This window comes from Crassostrea angulata, chromosome 5 (genome assembly GCF_025612915.1).
Source record: "Crassostrea angulata isolate pt1a10 chromosome 5, ASM2561291v2, whole genome shotgun sequence".
Taxonomy (NCBI): Eukaryota; Metazoa; Mollusca; class Bivalvia; order Ostreida; family Ostreidae; genus Magallana; species Magallana angulata.
The window spans coordinates 45651188-45658822 of record NC_069115.1 but is presented as its reverse complement, the minus strand read 5'-3'; positions in this window follow the sequence as shown (position 1 = coordinate 45658822).

Genomic DNA, 7635 nt, shown 5'->3' with positions numbered 1-7635 from the left:
CTTCTGGAGGAGAATGCGAATTTTGCATGCAATATTGTATTTCCACTGCCTGACAGTCAAGAGTTATGTACACTCTGCGACTTTGAATGGGAAGAAATCGTTTATTTTTAGCCCAGAATTTACACTTTTTTTTCGAAAGAAAATCTTTTCCACTAGAAATATTTCATCTGAGGATCAACAAAAACTTGCCTACGCCTCTTTCCCCACATGTATCGAATTTTCTCAGAACTGAGAAATACAACCTTTGCAGCCGTTTCTAAGCAATTACGTAGGCCTTAAATTTTATAGCTTCTATTATGAAATTAATGTTGATTTTTTTCATAACTGCGTATCATTTTGAGACGTTTTCCGCCTCCCTATAGAAATTGGTAGGCGGAACAATACTCATACTCATGCATTGTCACACATACAGTCATGTAAAAAAATGTTTAGTGATTATTAAATGAAAATCCAAACACGTTAAGATTTAGAACATGTAATTCTTATGAAAATGTGTACTTTAATTATTATTTAAATATTTAATTTGGTCAGTCATCCTACGTAATAACTACATGTACATAAAATTGATTGTTTCTTTTTATTGCTTTCTTTTTATAAAACTTGCTTTTCTTATACTTTTGTATATTATAATAATTCTTTTGCACCTCATGTAAGTATATGTTATGAGGGAAAAATATATGAACTTGAACTTTGTAATCCAATTACTAGGAAGAGAATGAACAGAACATCCAATAATGAACACTGGCCAGTAGGCAATTAGTCAACAGTCATGTTTCTTTACTATGCCGATTTGTTAAAAACTGACCATTATGTCGGATATATCATGCGCGGATTTAGAAGACTCAGCCTTGAAAATTCAAATTCATTCTATTCCCATAGCAAATTTTCGAATAAAGGAGGCTTCGGACCCTTCCCCCGAAAAAATAAAATAACCCCCCCCCCCGCGTTAGGGGGTTATGTAAATTTTTTCCTGCAATGATCGCTACGTTTATAACCCGCATGAATCATCAAAGAAAGCATTTCATTGTTTATATTTACATTTTTCAACTAACAAATAAATAGCTGATTGTAAAAAGTAAGTAAAATTCACTAACTTGCTGTTAACGTACATCAACTACTTACGTTAGCTAAAAGAAACAGCCAAATCGTCTCCTTTTGGAATTTGAGTCTGACATCATCATGATTATTTCGTGCAGTCCGTGTCCGCTGTAGGTTTCGACAAATCGATAAACGAAGCGTGTATATTTCAGTCCTGTCAGTTTCTACAGCTGTTCTATAGAGTTACGAATTAACAATGAGTTTCCGTAAACACGGGACTACTTCCAATTGACTGTTTTAAACAAAACCTAGGGAAGGGGGGGGGGGCTGCGGGGGGGGGGGGCTGATGGGGCGGCGAAGAAATGGGCACGTATTATAATGTTTACCGCCTTTACCTGGTACTTGCACATACTCAGCTCTAGGTCTCGTCCGGGTACACAAGTGTTTAAAATTATTAATTGTTCAACTTTACTTTATACAACGAAAGGAAACTGTCATAATCTTGATTGTTTACCGAAGAAATGGGCACGTATTATAATGTTTACCGCCTTTACCTGGTACTTGCACATACTCAGCTCTAGGTCTCGTCCGGGTACACAAGTGTTTAAAATTATTAATTGTTCAACTTTACTTTATACAACGAAAGGAAACTGTCATAATCCTGATTACCATCCAGGACTTGAAGCGACAAGTATTCATATTTGATAACAAATATATACCTGTTGAATTAACAGACTTTTGGTTCTTTAAGAAATGATACTGATAGATATCAGATAAGACAGCAGGAAAAATCCATTATATGTCTTATGCCTCTCACCGCCTTTGCATTGACTTCCTACATATGGTGCATCAATTAATTGCAGTGAAACAATAGAGTTATCCGGATCCATCTCATTCGCATGCATAATTTTATGTAGAAGACAGATAAAGTGTGACATGGAATATTCCCGTTTGACTGATATTTATGAGAACGAAATGTTGTCTATACGAATTTAATTTGCATCAGATCATAAACCTGCATCAGAGAAGCATTTATCTGATCCTAAAATGCCTTCTTTTTTATCATCAGCGCTTACGAATTATTGAGTGGGTGAACGAGCAAGCGATTAATATGAGCACGCGGGGATTTCGGCGTTAAAAAAACCCCTGTAACACGGTCCCGGGGGCAAACATCGAGTCTATTTTTGCAAAGGAAAGAAGATCAATTATATTAAGTCATGATATTTAAGCCCCGGTGATCTAGTGATACCAAGAGGTACTTGTTCCAGCGTTATAATTCATTAATGTGTCAGTTTTATTTTATGTGTATCAGAGCTTGTACGTTAATAATTAAAAAGCGTTTTGTTTCAAAATTGCACATGACATTTGCAGACATATCCACGCAAAAAGTTCGATATATTACAAGGCCGCGAGAACTATTCCAATATAATACCCTTTTATACGAATATGTTTTTAAAAAGAAACAGTCTTGCTCCTATATAAATATATAATATATAAATATATATTATTATTTTAGAATGAATGCGATGTACTGCTATGCAAAAGATACATGTATATTATTTGTGTGAAAACTTCTTGAATCGAGCATTCTTGGAATTTGACTCGATAGGAAGTTTTATAAATATGCTGCCAAATTTACCACTCAACGGTTCGATTTGTAAAAACATTAGAATTATCATAGAGGATATGAACATTTTGCGCTGACTTCATCTTACTCTGAATCAATGAAGTATAGAAATTAGGGGGAAACCCCTAATTACTTCATGAGGGATAAAGAAAACAACTGACTTTGAGAAACCATGTCAATTATTCAAATGAGCAGGTATCAATTCAAATGGCATCAATTTTCTAAACATAAAAGAATCGAGAAATGCTCTTCTAAAATAAAAGGAAAGTATAGTTTGAGATGAGCAATTAATAATAAAAGGCTAATTTTCCTTTTATATGATTAATAAACAACCAAGTCATATACAATTCACTTAGGTCCACAGTTATTCACAAAACAACAGGCACATTAATTTCATCAACACAATATAATTATGATTAGCAGGTTTAAATACAATTATCATGAATTAATAGCTTTAAGACGTTTTTAAGAGATATATCAACAATGTCGTTGCAAGCATGATCGAGCTGTGCGATATTTTTATACATGTATATACATGTAGCTTCATTTGTAAAAAAAACATAGTACCTCAAAATTGCCCCAAAATAGTAATATTCTATGTGGCTTATATTAGAAACTAAGTATTTTTTAAAAAAATAAGATCGTTTGGATTTTCTTGGCATGTCAAATGAAATTAATGCTTATTTCTCCATGTTGCCCTTGAAATATCCGTGTTTAGCTCACCTAAGCTAAAGGCTCAAGTGAGCTTTTCTGATCACAATTTGTCGGCCGTTGTCTGTCGTTGTCGTCGTCGTCGTTGTAAACTTTTCACATTTTTATCTTCTTCTCAAGAACCACTGGGCAGATTTCAACCAAATTTGGCACAATGCACTCATAGGTGACGGGGATTCAAGTCTGTTCAAATGATGGGCCACGCCCTCTTTAAAGGGGAGATAATTGAGAATTATTGAAAATTTGTTGGTATTTTTCAGAAATCTTCTTCTCAAAAACTATTCGGCCCGAAAAGCTTAAACTTGTGTGGAGGCATCCTCAGGTAGTGTAGATTCAAGTTTGTTCAAATCATGGTCCCTGTGGGTAGCGTGGGGCCACAAGAGGGGGATCAAATTTTACACAGGAATATATAGAGAAAATCTTTAAAAATTTTCATCTCAAATACTATTAGGCCAGAAAAGCTCAAATTCAAATGGAAGCATCCTCGGGTAGTGTAGATTCAAGTTTGTTCAAATCATGGTCCCCGGGGATAGGATGGGGCCACAATAGTGGGATCAAGTTTTACATAGGAATATATAGAGAAAATCTTTAAAAATCTTCTTCTCAAAAAACTATTAGGCCAGGAAAGCAAAAAACTATTAGGCCAGGAAAGCTCTAATTTGTGTGGAAGCATCCTCAGATAGTGTAGATTTAAGTTTGTTTAAATCATGGTCCCCAGTGGTAGGGTGGGGCCACAATGGGGGGATCAAGTTTTACATAGGTATATATAGAGAAAATCTTTTAAAATCTTCTTCTCAAAAGCTGTTAGACCAGGAAAGCTCAAATTAAAGTGGAAGCATTCTCAGATAGTGTAGATTCAAGTTTGTTCAAACCATGGTCCCCGGGGATAGGATGGGGCCACAATTGGGGGTTAAATTTTTATACAGGAATATATAGAGAAAATCTATAAAAAAAATTCTTTTAAAAACTATTTGGCCAAGAAAGCTCAAATTGGTGTGTAACTATCCTCAGATAATGTAGATTCAAGTTTGTTCAAATCATGGTCCCTGGGTGTAGGGCGGGGCCACAATTGGGGATAAATTTTTATATATAGAGAAAATCTTTAAAAATCTTCTTCTCAAAACTATTAGGCCAGGGTATGCCCAAATTTGAGTGGAAGCATCCGCCGATCGTATAGATTCAAGTTTGTTCAAATAATAGTCCAAGGGTAGGGTGAGGCCACAATGGGGGATGAATTTTTACATAGAAATATATATAAAAATTCTTAAAAATCTTCTTTTAAAAGACTATTTGGCCAGAAAAGCTTAAACTTGTGTAGAGGCATCCTCGAGTAGTGTAAATTCAAGTTTGCAAAATCACAGTCCCTATTGGTTGGGCGGGTCCGTGATGGCGGTTTGAATTTTTTACATAGGATCGAATATATAGAGAAAATATTTTTAAAAATATTCTGGGAAAGTTTTCGGTCCAAAGCTCAGTGCTTAGTGTGAAAGCACAGGTTATGCAGATTTAAGTTTGATGAAACCATGATTCCCTAGAGAAAAGTGGGGCCATTAAATGGGGGGGGGGGGGGGTATATAGGAATAGAGAAAAATCTTCTAACAGGTACAACAACAAAAGGGGCTTGGTATTTACAAAAAAAAAAGAGGTGGATAAAATTTGCCAGATTTCAGATGAAAACCTAGTTCAGGGTGCATTTTAAGACAAGTTTAACATCTTTTGAGTGAAAATTCAAAGTCTCATTTTTAAATGGCGGCGATTATTACATTTGTTCATGTCTTTTGATGTATATTCAAACCAAATCTGTTTACAGTTTTTGAGGAAAATGCATGATTTATAAAATTAATGTAATGTAGTGATTATCATATCTAATGACAAAAAGGAAAATGAAAGAAAACAGACACATTTAAGATTGCAGCAATTCAAAGATCAGCGGAAATATACGTTAATCATTTTCAAAGATAATTATAGTTTTCCTGTCGAATAAATTACATTAAACATCTGCTCAACGCTACATTTTCCATGTTAGAAGGCTATAAAACAATTATCAAGCAAGATTAAAAACAAGATTGCTGTGTACAGGGGGTTTTCTAAGCGCGTGACTGTGTTTACAAAAACAAACAAGGGCCTGTTGGCAAAACTGCTCGCCTGAGCTTGTATGGACGAGTGAACATACGCTACGTTTGTATTTAAAGAAAAAAATACAGCTAAATATAAATAACTAGAAGAGATAATGAGTTGACGGAGAAAAATACAATTTAAACTTTAAAAAATAGTTTTACTTTTATATTAAGCAAAATGGTATGTCTTTCTCACATTAATTATATTTTGAGGTCTAGAATAAATTTTCATCATAACTGTTAATTTAAAAAAAAATTTTGAATCATAAATTATTAAAAAAATCAATTTTAGGACTTACATGTACATGTATGCATTTGTTCGAGGCACTTGCAAAGAAATAAAGAATGTAAAATGACCATTAACAAAGATGGGAATATTCTTATCAATTAGGTTGGTGTAAACAAGAAACATAAACTTGTACCAATATTTTTTTTCAACGAAGTTTATTTGCTTTAGGCTATACATAGTTATAAAACTATCAAAGCAGCTATGTAACTTTTTAGAAGTACATTTATTATTTTAATAAAATATTTAAAAATAGTATTTTGATACTTTTTTGGTTTATGAAGATACTTTTCCAGTATTTATTTAAATCTTCATTCACTTATGTCAGACCATTCATACATGCAAGAGACTTAAATTTGACTCAGGTGAGCTAAAAATAAACAAAATGCGATCGGTATTTCTTTAGAATGTTGAGCAATATTTTTGTTTACAAATGCAGTATTCTACAGTACTTTTGTATAACCTTTAAAATGTACATTCACGTCTGTTGTTCCCGATTATTTCCCTACAATACCCGTTATCGAACAAAACAGATATCTTGTTAACGGACGTGAATTTCACAAATAGGAAGAAAGGTTCGACAAATACTTCTCGATGCAGACACATTTATCATACGGATAAAAGAAATATGCATCACAGCTAAGCACAAAGTTAACGAGTTTAACTTGGAACGTACGCAAGGAAAAATTAAATCTGATAAACTTTCTGTGCGGCAAACTTGATCAGTAAAACTATGAATAAATGCATGTCATATAAGATATTCACAAAATCAGTTTTGCCTCAATGTTTTCATCAAAAGATTTTTGTAGAACTGCATCCGTCACTAGAAATTCGTAATAAATAGTTAAATTCTTGGCACAGACAGCCATCCATTACTGTGTTTGTGTTTACATTGTTATGACGTAATGTACTATATAGCCAGATAATATAAGATATGTTTTTGATTCGAGATGGGAACGCTCGCATTTATTGTTTTAAGTAATTGTGGTCGGATTCGAGCTCCCTGCTTGAATATCCGGAGTTAACACATTAATGGGCGATTGCAGCTTATCGGGACTTTCCTGAGGAGCTTGCAAAACACTTAGAATTTGTTAACATACCCGTATATTAGAATTTTATACATGTACAAAATAGTATTGCTTCCCATCAATTTAGGTATTAGTTAGACATACAGCCTAGTATGTCTCTTCTATGTTATATTTTAGAGTATATCATTGAATTTAATGATTTTCTAGCTCACGACTTAACAGATCGAAATGTGGGGGGGGGGGGGGGGGGAGGGGGGTTATAAAAAGGGAGGGGGGGTTGTCGTCGATGCCTAAACGTATTGATACATTGTACATTCAAGATGTTTGTCCAAGCTCTGCCGGAAAGGCCGAAGTTGTTGTTGCTTTTTAAACTGAATTTAATTTAAGGTAATGTATTTTCCAAAATTCTACAATCCCTGTCGTTACAATGTAGATATTAAGTTACATGTATATGCCCTTAACAAAAAAAAAAAAGAAAATAAAAGAACCCCCCAAATCAATTGATTTATCATTGCTCTCTCTCTAATGAGGAGGATGCGCCTACTACCGTATCTTTAATATCGGTGGGAAAATTGGATGTTTGTAGGTATGTATATAAATATATAATAGTATAATCATCCAAACTCCCACCTCTGTTCTCGCTCGGTCGTTAAATTAAGAAAGCGATCAATATTACGTGCACCGTGCAGTCAGTGTTGCATGCCTCCCCCCTCCTCTCTAAAAATACATTCGTAGAAGTGATCGCGTCTAGATAATTGACCTCGAACGTTTTGACACGAGGCGGAGACTGAAGCTTTGCATATATAACCACTCGTCTCAGAAGCAATC